Below are 16,673 nucleotides of genomic sequence, written 5' to 3' on the forward strand. Positions count from 1 at the left end.
AGAAATTCTACAGCAGCTACCAACTAAATTCATGCCAAAATTGAAGAGTTGCAAACAGGAACAAAAAGAGGTAATTGAAATAAACTCCCTAAGAATTCTTTGAAGCATTTATTAATGCTAATGGCCAAGTGAAACCTATTCCACAGCTCTGCTAGAATGTCCCATTTTGGTCTTCTCAACGTGGGTCATTTTCCCTATGAAGTATGCAATACCCGTGTTATATTGCAGTAATTTCCTGGTAAGTACCATGTTATTGCAAGCTACAGAAGCACATATTGTATTGATGTTCATGTTCTGTGTTAAGAATAACATGGAATTTGACCACTTTTTCTCCCCCCTTAAGCAAAGAGACAAACGTAGTATTCAAACAGTAGTTAACACTTAGCTGAGGAGGAGAGTGACCCATGCTTGTATAAACACAATATTTTTATTTCAGCTGCATGAAACTGCTGAAAACTTGCAAGAGAAAGATACAGTAACATAAAATTTTGAAATTTCTTTTATTCAGCTGTGGGACACCAGTGCTTTCAGATTCAGCATCTTGCAGCTGCAAAGAACTCGAATGTCTTCAATGAAAATAAGCTGATTATTTTACAGATAATTAGGTACATTTTTAGATATATATATAAACAGACACACATATATATGATAAACTAGTATAGTTTTCAGGTTTTTAGATTATTTTTAATTTTGGCTCTTAAGTGGTAAGTGTTGTCTTACTTCCTATGGAATTGTATTGACAGATATGTCCTTCAACATTTTCTTCGCACATTAGTTAGATTCATCTTTGTATATATATTAATTGGATTTTGCTGAAATTCAGAGTGAATTATTATGTAGCGTGGCCAATTGAACAGCTATTTCATTGGAAGCTAGCTAATTTAAACTACTTTGGCATTTCCATATCAAATTCTTTTTTGCTGGCTTATAGAGGTACCCTGTCCCTTTGGCCTTTACATACAGGCTTTGGAAAGGTATAGTTGACTGTATATAAACTATTGTGGAAGCTTTACAGTTTTACATCTTTAGTTCTGGATTACTTTGTAGGAGATCTTGTAATTGATACCAGCAACTCTGAATTGTTTGACATAGTGCATTCTTTGACATAAGACATTATGACATAAGTAATTACCTTCACAACTAACTGGAAACTGGCTGTCCGTATGGTATGGTCATATGCAGCTAGTGATAAGGAGGAAGTGTTTATAAAGTGAAAGAGGCAGCCACAGCACTCAAAGTGCATGTCCTCCTTGTAGGAAATGTGCTCTGGATCTTTGAAGCATGTGGAATCACTGCAAGCTCAGTAGCATTCTTACTCTGCTATAGCAGCTGTTTAATAAAAGGTTTCTTATTAGCTTTGCTTTTTTAGGAAAACAAGACTCCTGATTTCTGCTTTCCTTATTCTTTGTGGAGTCAAAGCAACTGTTGTATACCCTGTGTAGTGGTATCTCTCCAGCCAGTTGTCAGGAGCCCAACTTGGGACCAGCAACACCATGTGATGCCTCTTGCCTTTTCTAGCTATCAGAATGGGTATGGTGGAGGAAAGCTAAATTTACTGTTCTGGAATGGTGGCAGTAAGAAACACAAACCTAGGATTTATTAGTTTCTCTGCTTCTTGGATGTGTCTTTTTTTTTTTTTTTTTTCCTTTCCTCTTTTTCTAGAGAACCTGCTGAAAAAAATGCAGTTTTGATCACCTTGACTGTCTCTTTGGCTAAACAGGAAATACCTGGTCATCAGAGACTTTTAGTTTTTAAACCTCCATTGTTGTGTGCAATGTCCAGATACCACAGTATTTTTTCCTTTGTTCCACTCCATAGCTATGTCGTGTACCAAATTAATTTGGAACAAAATGCATTCATGCTACATCAGTGTTAAAAAGTGTCACCTATAGAGTATAGCCCTCTGACATATGTACTATCTCGGTAATCTTTCTGTTCTTCAGTTTTAGGAGTGCTGGGACATAGCAGGCTTCTTACTGCAAAATACTTTAACAGCTCAGGGCTCTTTACTTTTTTATGGCAATTAGTAATTCCGTACTGCAAAGCCAAATATAGTTAAAATAATGATGTATATGTATTTCTTTAGGTTTTGGATTGATAAAATGATTGCTAAATCTAAAATACCACCTTTCATTCTACTGAAAATGATTGGAGCCTGGATTCTGCAGCTGGTGCTAGGGGATTCTGACAAAGGTGCACGCTCACTGACTGGGCTTGAACGTTGCTCAGTGGAAATAACAGTCAGGCTCAAGCGTGAGAACTTGAAACAGTGCAGTTGCTGGCTAAAACCACTACAAATAATTAAAAATGTAAGAAAACAGCAGCATTAGTTGTACAACAGGGTGCAGTTTTTAAAAGATGTTTTTAAAGGACCAAAGTCGGGACTGTAAATGCTACATGAAGTAATTTAGGGCCTTTTGCATAATTAACTTATGTGGCCCCTTTTGTGAAGAGAATTATTTTCTCTTTTCTAGCAAGCTTCCAGTTACATTTTCACAAGGCACTGTGTCAGCTAACTGAAACAAATATATTGTTTTCGAGTGAGAGTGATCTGTCAGGGATGATGAGATTAATGATCTTTAATTGTTAAGCTTGTCTCTACTTTTCTTACCTGTGTCCACCAGATCTTGAAATTTCCTGCATCCTAGCTAACAGACAAGTTTGGGGGCTTGCCGTGTTTTTGGAAATCAGATGTGTTTTTCCCTTGTTCTTCCATATTTAATCAGACTTTTCTTGTCTGCAGGTATTTGTTCAAAATCCAAGTAGTATTATCAAATCTCCATAAGCAGCCTGTGGTACTTCAGTGCCTTCTCATACATGGCAAGAGAGGGTCATACTAAAAACATACAGTCATGTTGTTAGACATTCTTCCATAATACATAAGCAGGGAAAGGCAGAATTAAAGTTGCATTAAGGATAAAATTTGGACATTGTCAGGGACACGAATAGCCGAGAGATGTTGGAGAAAGGTAGGGACTTTAAGTTTGCTTCCTTTGTATTGCTTGCACGGAAGTATTACCTGCCTTGCTGTTGAATCACACAGATTTCTGTGGATTATCTGAGTGTTATAGAAATGAAATATTGTGCTGTTGGTAAGCACACTGCCCTTGAGAGTGCTGTCTTTTTCTTTTCTCTATTGTCTAGACAAAAGTTCTGCAGCATTTAGATGGAAATGTCTGATTTATCAGCCTACAGATATATATGTATATCTAAAAATAAAGAAGTACTAAGTGTGTCTTGTTAAACTGTACTGAATGTTCATAATAAGAAGCCTATGAACCTACAATTTATAACACCAAAGCACGCCAGAGCTAGTAACATAAGCTGTTAGGCTGCTATATTAAGAGAGCAATGAGGGAGTAATGAATATAGGTTTCTCCCCAACACTTTCTGTGGAGTTCCTGGGAATTCTGGTAAGGGCAGCACTGCTTGGGGCTTTATGGCAACAGCTGAATTTAGCGTACAATTCTAGTTTTTCGTTTTTCTTGCATGGTACTGATTTTGGAAGGGAAATAGCAAATTTTAAGGTTTAGGTATATCTCAGCTTTGCTGATAGCATATGGAACTTAACTGAATTTTGCAAAGAATTAGAGACATTAAGTTTCTTCAAAGACTGCAAACAATATTTTACAATGAAAATTATTAAGCAATGTCTATGTATTCTTGCCCTATCTCTTGAACTCTTTGCTAAAGTGTACAGTTCTGGAATTCCAGAAACTCAGATGTGGAGCTAAATGAACCTTTATAGTGGCCCACCATGATCTTTGTGGTGAACTACTTGGCTCTCTTCTGCTGCATGAGACAGAATATACATATGCATACAAAAGTTTAACCTGCCTTAATGTTTTTGGATCTTTTTCTAATTTGTAAAGAATTCAGAATGAGTGTTCTAAGAACTATTGTTGTATTTGCTTTTTTCAAACACAATCACGTGAGAATAAACATGGAATCTTCCAAATTTTCCTAAAACTCAAATATTTCAATGTAAGAAATAATTTAAGAAATTGATTTGCATCCTTGCTTTGCATTATTGGAAAGCAGCTCCATACTAAAAACAGGCTGTAGGTAATAGAGACTTTGGTGTGTTGGTCATCTGAGGTTTATATAAAAGTTAAAAACACTGATAGGACAATAAAACCCTCTTGATGTTCAAGCAATGGAGTCCTCACTCTGTGTGCTTATCTGAGTTACGCTGATTATACTGGTATCCCAGTCATGGCCCTTCAGGTTGAATCCTTTTTGAACTAAGTACAGGTAAGCACTGTTTATGAGGCTATTCTGATGGTCTTGTTATAAAGGAGTGAAAAATTTCAAATTAAAATAGTGAGTGTAATTCACACAAAGTAACCTTTTTTTAAAAAATACCTTTTGATCAATCAATTGGGTTTTGTGCTACAGTAAAACAAATAAAAGATTACTAAATGGTAGATAAAATTTTAGGAATGGGTTTCTACCATCTGTTTGCAAGCTAAAGGTTATGCTGCATGTTGAAACTATTTTAGTCACTAGTCACTAGCACATCTTTGGTTTTTGAGTGACTATTAATTTGAAATACATCTCAAAACTCATTCTTGACAACTATGACACTGTTCACTTTTTTTGTTATATGAACAGACATTGGATTGGTGTGAGGGGAGTTGCTTTTATCCTTTTTCGCTCCTGAATGTGGGTTGTAAATCAGAGAGACTTTACTTAGCACCAACAGATATCGCTTCCTGCAATTTTCATCCATCCTATAAGTGACTGAATCGAGAAACAAGAATGGTAAAGACATATTTCTGGGAAGTGAATGGACAAAGTAAGATAGATTGCTCAGTGACTCTGTATAGTCAAATATTCAATTTCCTTGGTTAATTAAGACTACAAGATTCTTTGTGTAAACTGTAAGTTTACAATTGTCTTCCTGTAAAGAAATTCCAGTAAATCATTCTGAATAGTTTGAATGTTTACAAAATGTAAGTAATGCTAGTACTTTTTGCTTTACTCTTCTTTTGGCAGCATTATCCCCAGACATATGTAATGGTTTTTGCTCTCTCACACAGTCTAGATCAAACACCTGCTCCCAGGTTTACTCTCACCTCCCAAGGCTGTCAGTTGACACATAAATATACAGACCTATGAAAAGAATATTTTGCCGTTACTGCAGGCAAATGTTCTTGAATCATAATTCTGTAGGAACAAAGTGAAGCATTTCTGTCAGAGTAGTATTTTACATGTAAAAGTTGGATAAATTTTCTGCCTAGCTTGGTTCTCAGTACTCTAAACAGTTTTTGAGTGGTAGAAAATTAAAATCAATGTTTGCATTATGATGTATCAGATTCCCCATCCTAATTTATGACGGCCTCTTCCTGTATTTCCTGTATGGGCTTTTTACAAAAGTATGTGTAGTGTGCATGTGCGTTCTACTCTGGTTTCACAGTAGAATTTTTACCCTTCTGAAGACTCAGGAGCAGAAAGTACGATTGAGTTTTGCTTACCTAGAAGACCTTTCTATGTTGATCTGCTGTCTTTCCTCTCAAGCTCCTTTCTTTTCTGAGGGGAAGAAAACGGAGCTGCTTCCGCTGTCCCATCTTCCTTGCAAGGATTATTAGGCTATATGGCTTAAGCTTTGGATAAGAAAAAATTCTCTGGCACTACTTTCACTTGGCGTCTTTAAAGCTTACTTAGTTTGGTTACTGTAATAAGCAACACTACTGTCCCTTTTTAAGGACCCTGATAAAGAGCATGCAAATCTTGCTTAGCAGTCTTTTTCTCTCTGATTTTCTTCTTAATTTGGTTTTCCCGTCTTTAACAGTCTTCCATGACTCTGGATGAAAACATTTGAAAAGGCAATACTTAACGTCTTGGACTCAGAGGAAGGCTTCCCTTACTGCAGCAGCTCCTGCACTAACCCCCTGATATCTGTCCACACCAGCAACAGTATGCATTAAGAGATTGTGGTTGCTTCTGCTAATTTCTCCAAAGAGTCATCCTAATGCAGTCTTACAACATGTAATCCTTGGGAAGGAGTCGGTTTCCTCAGTGACTTATTCCTTCTTATATATTCAGCTCTATTAGAAATGGGTTTCTCTGCTTGGTTTTATTTTCCAGATAAAATTCCCTGGGACAAATGGAAAAGAAAGTCTTATTGTTTGTTTGGATGTTTATTTTAGACTGCCATGAGCCTGCTCTCTTAATTCCTTTTATCTGTATGCAGAGGAGTGTAGGAGTCTCCTGCTTGGCCCTACCTGTGAATGCTGAAAGCTGCTGATGAGCATTGGCTGACTTATGGGTTGTGTATTACTCAGGAGGCAGAGGTTTGCTAGAGGACTAACTAGAGTCCTCTGGCAATGGGTTAACCTAGGGTTGGCAACTCTTGAGGGAACGAGACCTTTAAACTCATACGTACAGAGATAAAGCTTATGCTATAGTTCAAGCTATCTTCCTAAATTACCTTTTCTTTAATGTCTTGAGACCCAAGTGTCACGGTTTAAAGCTGGAGATTTGGCAAAGCTGGTACCAATCAGTGGGAGACAGGAGGGCCCCTCCCTCCTGGGCCCCACCTCCAGGAGGCAGTGGGTTAGTGATAAACAGGAAAGTGAGAATGACATGTATGGGATGGAATACCTTGCTGGTCAATCCTGGGTCACCTGCCCCGTCCACTACTCCCTGCAGGTACAACCCCCTTCGGCTCTTTACTCGTAAGCAGTGTCCTTGGGTTCTCTAAGACTATTTGGCCTGGTTTGAGCCAAACCAGGACATTCCACCCCTTATTCCATACCATTCATGTCATACTCAGATCACCACTACCTTTTCATTTTCAAATATATATATACATATCACTAGTCTATGATTCATCTTTATGCAAAAAGTCCATCAAGTTCATTTGGTTCAGGATTGTGGGTTTGCATCTGGTTAGCAGTCTCTCAGCAGTCTTTCTGGCTAGCAGTCTCTCTTTTGTCATGGTTCGTGCCCACGGGTTGCAGGTTAAAGATGTCAGACTCAAGGAGGTTACTGGACGCCACTTGATGAAGCTAGCTCCGGTCGCATCACCACTGTCTTAACCTAAAAGACACTTATGCAACAACAACATACAGTTCAGGCTTAAGTAGTCTCACCCATAATCAGATCACCTTCAGGGACACATCGGACTTCACCATCTTGCAACATCACCCACCAAGTACATCCAGGTCCCTGAGCAAAAGCAATCCCACGAATGGGTTTACCTTTGCCCGTAGCAGGAAGAACCCAGACAGTTTTTCCCAATAGATTCCTTTCATGCACCACAGGGACTTTATCTCCTTCTACTGTATGTAGAAGGTCTGACTGAGCAGGGCCAGCTCGATTGATAGATCCCCTGGTGTTAACTAACCAGGTAGCTTGTGCCAGATGTTTATCCCAGTTTTTAAAGGTTCCACCCCCCATTGCTTTCAGGGTAGTTTTTAACAGCCCATTATACCGTTCAACTTTCCCAGAGGCTGGTGCATGATAGGGGATGTGATATACCCATTCAATGCCATGCTCTTTGGCCCAGTTGTCTGTGAGACTGTTTTTGAAATGAGTCCCATTGTCCGACTCAATTCTCTCTGGCGTGCCATGTCGCCACAAGATTTGCTTTTCGAGGCCCAGAATAGTGTTCCGGGCAGTGGCATGGGGCACAGAGTATGTTTCCAACCATCCGGTGGTCGCCTCCACCATGGTAAGCACATAGCGTTTACCCTGGCGGGTTTGAGGGAGTGTGATATAGTCAATTTGCCAGGCCTCCCCATATTTATATTTCAACCACCGTCCCCCATACCACAAAGGTTTTAACCGTTTGGCTTGCTTAATTGCGGCGCATGTTTCACAATCATGGATAACCTGTGCAATAGAGTCCATGGTTAAGTCCACCCCTCGGTCACGAGCCCATCTGTATGTTGCATCTCTCCCTTGATGACCTGAAGTGTCATGAGCCCACCGAGCTAAAAATAGTTCACCTTTGTGTTCCCAGTCCAAATCTATTTGGAACACTTTAGCAGCTTGATCCGCTTGTTGGTTGTTTCGATGTTCCTCAGTTGCCCGACTTTTAGGTACGTGAGCATCTACATGACGTGCCTTCACGACTAGTTTCTCTAGCCGAGCAGCAATATCTTGCCACAATTTAGCAGCCCAAATAGGTTTCCCTTTGCGCTGCCAGTTGCTTTGCTTCCACTGCTTTAACCACCCCCACAAGGCATTTGCCACCATCCATGAGTCAGTATAAAGATACAGCCTTGGCCACTTTTCTCGTTTAGCAATGTCTAAAGCCAGCTGGATGGCTTTTACTTCTGCAAATTGACTTGATTCACCTTGTCCTTCTGTTTCCTTTGAGCTGGTCCTGTAGGAGAACGTTTTCTCTTAACAGCTGCAACACGCGCCTGTGTAGGTAGAGAGTCAAGTTTATTCTCGATCATGGACAGTTTGTCTGACAGTTGTTTAAATGAGTCCTTGTTCTCCTTAGTCAGTTTTTCCACAGCCGAGATGCGTGCCTGCAGTGGGGAAGAAATACTATCTTCATACTGTCGCATACAGTTAGCCATTTCGCCCACACTAGATCGTGCCATAGCATCTTCTCCCCAGACTAATATTGACAATGTATGGGTATATGTCGGTGGAGCATTCTTCACAACCTTCCGGAACATGGATCGGTTGCATTCCACTTCATCAGGATCTACAGGATCTACAATGTCCCGTGGGTGTCTATAAATGATCTCTTGCACAGCCAGTTCTCTAAGGTAGTTAATACCTTTTTCTATAGTGGTCCATTTGCTTAGGTGACTCATAACATCATCTTTATAGGGATACCTGCTCTTTACAGCTGACAAGAGTCGCCTCCAGAGACTGACAGTGTTTGACTTTCTTGCGAGCATCTTATCAATACCACCATCTCTGGACAGGGATCCCAACTGTCTGGCTTCTCTGCCATCTAATTGCATGCTGTCTGCCCCATTATCCCAGCATCGGAGCAGCCAAGTAATAATAGGTTCACCGTCATAACGGCTGAAGTCTTTCCTTATATTTCTCAGGTCCTTCAGGGATAAGGAGTGGTAGGTTATCTCTACGTCCGAGTCCTCCTCTTGTGATAGTTCTACTTTAGAAGGACTCAAACCAGGCCACCAAGTGTGCATGTATATACATACCTTAGAACTGGAGCTGTGTGAGGACTCCTGATGATATCTTTAGAACTGCTGACAATTAAAAATGATGAGTACTACGACATTTTGTTCTAGCAAGAAGGTGTATTTTTCAGAAGCCCTGCTTATATGCAGATGGTACGAGCATTTTGCCTATTCTAGTAACTTGATAAGTAAGCAACTGTTACAGAGAATTTCTTGCTGATGCCTAGCTATAATCTAAAAGAAATCAGAAGTAATTCCTTTGGCAAAACTGATTCTGTAGCACAGGTTTCAGTATACTACCGCTTCCTATATTCCAAATGGGCGAGTATTACAAAAATAACTAATAATGGAGGAATAATCAAAAATATTGTATTGCCATCAAATAGAATTCAGAATATTGTATGATACTGTAAAGAGCAGATACTGTAATTGTGGGTCAAGGTCAGTACCTTTAAAAATGTATGCAATATCAGCATAAACTATTAGCTGGATAGATGTGACCTCTCTTGATTTCTTAACCTTCCTTGTTTTAATATTGCCAAGTGAGACTGTGGCAATCATAGTTGGAGGATAGAAATGAAGCATTGGTACATAAAACAGAATGCTGTGTGCTTTCCTGCTCCTCTTGGTGCCTTTTGTATCTATATGTTACAAGCAAGAAGAATGACTTTCATGAAGTTATTGATAGTAAACAAACCACTTTGAAGTTGTTCTTGGGATGTGAAAATGAAGCCATTATTCTACTTCTGACTTGCCATATTAGGAGATACTTCTAGCAAGTGTCAGTAGTTTACTGCTAATTTAGGGTGCTGATTCCTGTTAATTCAGGGACTCAATGGCTTCTCCTTGGCTAGAAAGGAGTTGGAAGTTGTTCTTTGACATGTAATCTAGAGCATCTCAGACTGCTGCTGGCCTGGACTGTTTCTTGTCGACAGAGTAAACTTTGAAAGTGTTTTGGAGTAGGTTATATTGTCAGAAGGTGTCTTTGGGTTTTTGACCTGTTTTGGAACCAAATAAGAAAATGCTTACTGTTGAGAAAAAACTACTGAAGAAAGAGAGTCAAATTCTACCAGATATACTTACAAGCAGCATAACCCATCTATGCAGAAGGCTCAAGGCCATGAGGCAATTTCAGGTCTGCATAAAGATGAAAAACAGTACACGAGTTTCTAGGCTTTGTATGGCTTTAAGTCACTTTTCTCCCACCTGATGGGCTATCATTTGAACTTAGCAAAGTTGCTAGAAAATAGAACATTTGAGTATAAATAAGAGTAAGGCATTTTTTTCTGGAAGGAGTCATAAATTCTGGATTTTTTCAGTCTACTGGTTTTATTGCTCTTTCAAGCACATTGCAAAACCAGTCTTTTTTTTCCTCCTTCTTTAAGAAATGGTCCTGAGCAGAAAAGTGTGTGTGGGTGCTGAATATATATTTTAAATAAGATTTTCAGTTCATCCAATAGATATAGGATTAGTGTATTTGTTCTTAAAATTAGAAATAGCAATCATGTAAATCACTCGTAGTTCTGTAACCTTCATTATCGGCAAATTTGGTAGGCTATTGCTGTAAATTTTCAGGGTACATTTTTCAGTTATACAGTCTTCTTTAGGACTCTAGAAACCTTGACTGTAAATTAACCACAACTGAAAAGGCTTTCCCAGTGCCATCAAAAAGAGTTGTTTGCCATGTTTTGAAAACGATTTACACCTTTTCAGCTTAAAAAAAAAAACAAACCAAACTGATTGAAATGAACTTATATAAAGAATGCATCTAGATACAGGCCAAGTGATAATTGCAATTTCAACATTGCAGGCTTTTCAGGTGGCTCACTGTGTTAGCATTACCATTGCAGACATGAGTTTAGACTTTGAGTTTAATGAAACTTAATAAAGTTTAACTGAATGGTTACTTAATTTCTTTTAATGTGGATTGCTGGTAGGTATTCCTAGTAATGAACTTCCATTGCCTAAGGTTATTTATGTATACAGCTAAAAGATGTTTTATGCAATTTTTCAGAGAGAATTCTGAGCAATTTTTTATCACTTTTAAAGCACATTAAAATTTAGTTAGGTTTTATATCTAATTTTAGTTGTTTCATCAATTTATTAATGGTTAAGAGCTTATTTACAGAATTCTGGAGTTTCAACACCCAACAAGGTTTCACCTACTCCACATATCAATATACAAGATTGTGTAAGTTGTCAGAATGCTTCACAGTATTTGATAAACATTTGCACAAAGGTATTACCTGGTATCTCTCTGTTGTTTTAAATTATATCCTAGGAACTTAGCTTTTTAAAAGTTGAATTAAATAGTAGAATGAATACACAGCATGAATGTGACAGACACTGTAAAATGCTGTAGTAGCCTTTGACTTTGTCAAGAGAAAAGGTGCGAAGATGTGAATTTTGTCATGAGCTGGAAGTGATCGATTTGTACTCACACTCAGGTTTGTTTGTCTTTACTCTTGACCTGCATATTTCCATTGTATTCAAATCCCATCGTTCATTCTTGAATTATGGTTCAAAGGTCTTATCTTCTCTGAGTCTATAGAGTAAACCCTTTCTTCCAAAGAAAAGTTTTTTATTTTCCTATTATGATTACCATAGACTTTCTTTCGAGTTCTACATTGCTGTATGTATTCAATTTAGAACCTTAATTGCTTCTGCTGTCTAAGTTAGGTTTTTCCATAGGCCTCTTCTTTTTCTTTTTTTTTTTTTGTTTCCTCCTGGTTCATCAGCCTTTACTGCAGGACTGTACAGTTTCTCCTTGTTCATTCTGTACTTGTTTGGTTTTTTTGTTTTGTTGATGTTGCGTATGGTTTGCTTAGCAGCACTTCGGTACCTACATATATCATATTCCGTCTTTTATACAGGGTTATCTTCTCTTAATGAGCTTCAGTTTGTAGCTCTTCCCTGTACAAATGGAGCTTAAAATCTGTTTCTTGTAAAATACTTAGAAGGTTGAGGTTTTTTGATTGTATAATAGACATAATAGAGAGGCTATGTTTATGAGATGCTGACAGAAATAACACACAAACTTAAATACAACCACAGAATTAAAAACTCTCAATTTTAAAATGGCAGAAAATCAGTTTTTCTCAAAAAATGCTGATTTATAAATTTCGTATGCTATGTATTTTATTTGCTTGCTCAAGCAAGAACATATATAGTATGAAAAATAGAACTAGAAAGCACCCTGTTTTTCACCTGATATATTGGCATTAGCAGACTTGTGAAAGGGTAAACTGAAAGCATCCTCCATGTTCTATGTTACTGCTTTAGAAAGCAGACAGTTGACTGTTTCCAAATTTTTGTAGATCTGTTCTTCTCCTGCAGTTCCTAAATACACTCATTGCTGAATTTCCCTACTGGGAAAAGAGTTGTGCTCAAATACTTGTGCCACTCAGTATTATAATCTAAACCAGGAAAGATAATTAAGGTAATCCGCAATGTAAACTTAGAATTTCTCTCACTTTATTTAGTAACTGCTGGATTTATCAGGAGAAAAAATATTTTATATCAGATACAAAAAGTTTAAAATATGCTGTTATTTTTTATTTTCTTTTTAAGTCATACTTGTAGTTGCACATAATTGTAAAATGTTAAATTTGTGGAGCAGTCCTAAAAGAAATTGCTGGAAGTACAGTAAAATGGAGGTTAACATAAGGCATCTAAAATATACATCATCCTCAAAATTGCCTACTCTTGAAACATCTTCAACTCCCAAAGTTTCTACTGTCAAAAGATGGAGGAGGCAAGTACTAATGTTCAAAGATTTCTTTTCAACATCCATGCCTCAAGACTACAATCAGCTAGAAACATTTCACACAGAAAGTACCTTTCCACTGTAGAAGTATCTTCAAAGATTCCATCTCTCGGCTTCAGTTTCACAGAATCACAGAATCACAGAATGTTAGGGATTGGAAGGGACCTCGAAAGATCATCTAGTCCAATCCCCCTGCTGGAGCAGGATTACCTAGACCATATCACACAGGAACGCGTCCAGGCGGGTTTTGAATGTCTCCAGAGAAGGAGACTCCACAAGCTCTCTGGGCAGCCTGTTCCAGTGTTCAGTCACCCTCACCATAAAGAAGTTTTTCCTCATATTTATGTGGAACCTCCTGTGTTCCAGCTTGCACCCGTTGCCCTTTGTCCTGTCAATGGATGTCACTGAGAAGAGCCTGGCTCCATCCTCATGACACTTGCCCTTTCCATATTTATAAACATTAATGAGGTCACCCCTCAGTCTCCTCTTCTCTAAGCTAAAGAGACCCAGCTCCCTCAGCCTCTCCTCATAAGGGAGATGTTCCACTCCCTTAATCATCTTCGTGGCTCTGCGCTGGACTCTCTCTAGCAGTTGCCTGTCCTTCTTGAACTGAGGGGCCCAGAACTGGACACAATATTCCAGATGCGGCCTCACCAGGGCAGAGTAGAGGGGGAGGAGAACCTCTCTTGACCTACTAACCACACCCCTTCTAATACACCCCAGGATGCCATTGGCGTTCTTGGCCACAAGGGCACACTGCTGGCTCATGGTCATCCTGTTGTCCACTAGGACCCCCAGGTCCCTTTCCCCTATGCTGGTCTCCAACAGGTCTGCCCCCAACTTGTACTGGTACATGGGGTTGTTCTTGCCCAGATGCAGGACTCTACACTTGCCCTTGTTATATTTCATTAAATTTCTCCCCGCCCAACTCTCCAGCCTGTCCAGGTCTCTCTGAATGGCTGCGAAGCCTTCCCGTGTGTCAGCCACTCCTCCTAGTTTTGTGTCGTCAGCGAACTTGCTGACAGCGCACTCTATTCCCTCATCCAAGTCATTAATGAATATATTGAATAGTACTTGTCCCAGTACCGACCCTTAAGGGACTCCGCTAGACACAGACCTCCAACTGGACTCAGTCCCATTGACCACCACTCTCTGGCTTCTTTCCTTCAGACAGTTCACAATCCACCTCACTACCCGATCATCCAGACCACACTTCCTCAGTTTAGCTGCGAGGATGCTGTGGGAGACCATGTCAAACGCTTTACTGAAATCGAGATAGACCACATCCACAGCTTTACCATCATCTATCCACCGGGTTATGTCCTCATAAAAGGCTATCAAGTTGGTTAAGCATGACTTCCCCTTGGTGAAGCCATGCTGAGTGCCCCTAATGATCCCCCTATCCTTGATGTGCCTAGAGACAGCACCAAGGACAAGTTGTTCCATCACCTTTCCGGGGATGGAGGTGAGGCTGACCGGTCTATAGTTACCCGGGTCCTCCTTCTTGCCCTTTTTGAAGACTGGAGTGACATTCGCTTTCCTTCAGTCCTCAGGCACCTCTCCCGTTGCCCACGACTTAGCAAAGATGATGAAGAGTGGCCTAGCAATGACTTCCGCCAGCTCCCTCAGCACCCGCGGGTGCATCCCATCAGGGCCCATGGATTTATGGACGTCCAGATTGTTTAATTGGTCCTTGACCCAGCCCTCATCTACCAAGAGAGATTCTTCCTCTATCCTGACTTCTTCTGGGGCCTCAGGGGTCCGGGGCTCCTCAGGACAGCCTCCAGCAGTATAGACAGAGGCAAAGAAGGCATTCAGTAACTCCGCCTTCTTTTTATCCTCTGTCTCCAGGGCCCCCACCTCATTCATCAGTGGGCCTACATTGCCTCTAGTGTTGGCTTTACCTGCAATGTATTTGAAGAAGCCCTTTCTGTTGTCCTTGACCTCTCTTGCAAGGTTTAATTCCAAGGAGGCCTTAGCTTTCCTAGTTGCCTCCCTACATCCTCTGACAACAGACTTATATTCCTCCCAAGTGGCCAGCCCCTCCTTCCATGATCTGTACACCCTCTTCTTCCACTTGAGTTTGCCCAGCAGTTCCCTGTTTAACCATGCAGGTCTCCTGGTACCCTTCCTTGACTTCCTACCTGCTGGGATGCTCTGATGTTGAGCTCGGAAGAAGCAGTCCTTGAATGCTAACCAACTATCTTGGGCCCCCTTACCTTCTAGTACCCTGTCCCATGGGATTTCCCCTAGCAATTGCTTGAAAAGGCCAAAGTTGGCCCTCCTGAAGTCCAGGGTTGTAATTCTGCTAGCTATTCTGTTCCTGCCACATGAGATCCTGAACTCTACCATCTCATGGTCACATGAGGTTTGTGTCTCGGATCTTTTCAGATGACATAAACATGATGCCCTTTGCTTAGCACTTGCTGAATCAAACACAAGCTTTTTAATGCACAGAGAAATCCCCTTTCAGTTAGGATGAAAACCTGGTGCATTTCTTCTTTCTGTTGTTTGATGTGTTAACTGAAACTGAACGATGCAAAAACTGATGCAGTAAATCCAGTGAGCATTTATTTAAGATAATTACGGCAAATATTAACTTCATCTGCTAAAACAGTGTTGGAAGCTCTTATTCACAGTATCTGAACTTTGACACTGCTGTTCTGACTGTCTAGTTCCAGTCAGTTGGTATTCTGCATTACCACACATAGAGCTTATTTTTGATCCTTTGAGCTGAAAGATTGCAGAGGCAATCCTTCTTTCACCCTCAGTATGTGAGGGAAGCATCTCATGTCACTAGAATCCGTGCAACTGGATCACAGGTCTCTTCAAATACCTAATTTGCTTCATAAGGGAGTTGAACGTGGATCATTTAAAAGACTGGTGGGGCAGACATCTGTTAAAGGCAGTCCCTCTTTTGGGGAAAAAACATACACAGATGTCTATCTTCAGACCCACTTGAAATATCTTTTGGAGAGGGAGGGAGAGTTTCATAAAGGTAAATCAGTTCTTACCTCTTAGGATGACACATCTGTGTGTTGGGACACTAAGAGAGATAATGGTGCACATTAAAGGATGGAAAGCAAATATCTCCTCCCAGCACTGCTTTTTGCCACTATGTTCTTTCAGGCTGAGTAATTTCTTTCAGTGTTGCATTATACTTCAGCAGTTTTCTGTGACTTCTTCAGTTACTTTGAATTTCTTGAAGTCCCTTCATGCTCCTTAGAAAGTTCTTACTTGACCTTTCTTTGATGCTTCTTCTAACTGACCATGTTCACTTGTTCTTGGGAAAGTAGCAATCATACAGTCTCTGCAAAGAATTATACTCTTCAAGAAGACCACATTACATCTTTTACTCCTTTTTGTTGAGCTGCACTCTTTTAACAAAGTATGCAGGCTACAGTACTTTTGTGATGAATTTGAGAGACTGAACTAGATGTGTATTTTTTGTTATGCTTATACAAGTGCTTTTTTTTTTTTACAAGGTCTAGTTACAGTACCATGTGAAAAATATTAAAATGTATCAGAGCACATTTTGCTACTGAGTTGGGAACAAACAGAAAAGAAGGAAGAGCTACTTGCCTCTATATGTGGTCCTTCACATTGCTATTTTTGCTGTTTTTTACCTTGAAATGTAAAAAGACTTGCAGGTGATAGTAAAAAAAGCACTTGAGTGCACACAGTGATGATAAAAAGCCACAATTACTTGTACACTACTTTTTGATCTTCTGATTTTGTATAATGAATGTAATATTTATCGAGACCATATAGATTATATGTTTTTATCCTTC

At 39.7% G+C, this 16,673-nt stretch overlaps 1 protein-coding gene across 1 annotated transcript in view; it reads left to right on the plus strand.

Annotated features, from left to right (window-relative positions):
* Positions 1 to 16,673, plus strand: part of CNTLN (centlein) — a 205,264-nt gene that overhangs the window by 120,778 nt on the left and 67,813 nt on the right. The gene's annotated exons all lie outside the window — the stretch shown is intronic.

This window comes from Nyctibius grandis, chromosome Z (genome assembly GCF_013368605.1).
Source record: "Nyctibius grandis isolate bNycGra1 chromosome Z, bNycGra1.pri, whole genome shotgun sequence".
Lineage (NCBI taxonomy): Eukaryota > Metazoa > Chordata > Aves > Nyctibiiformes > Nyctibiidae > Nyctibius > Nyctibius grandis.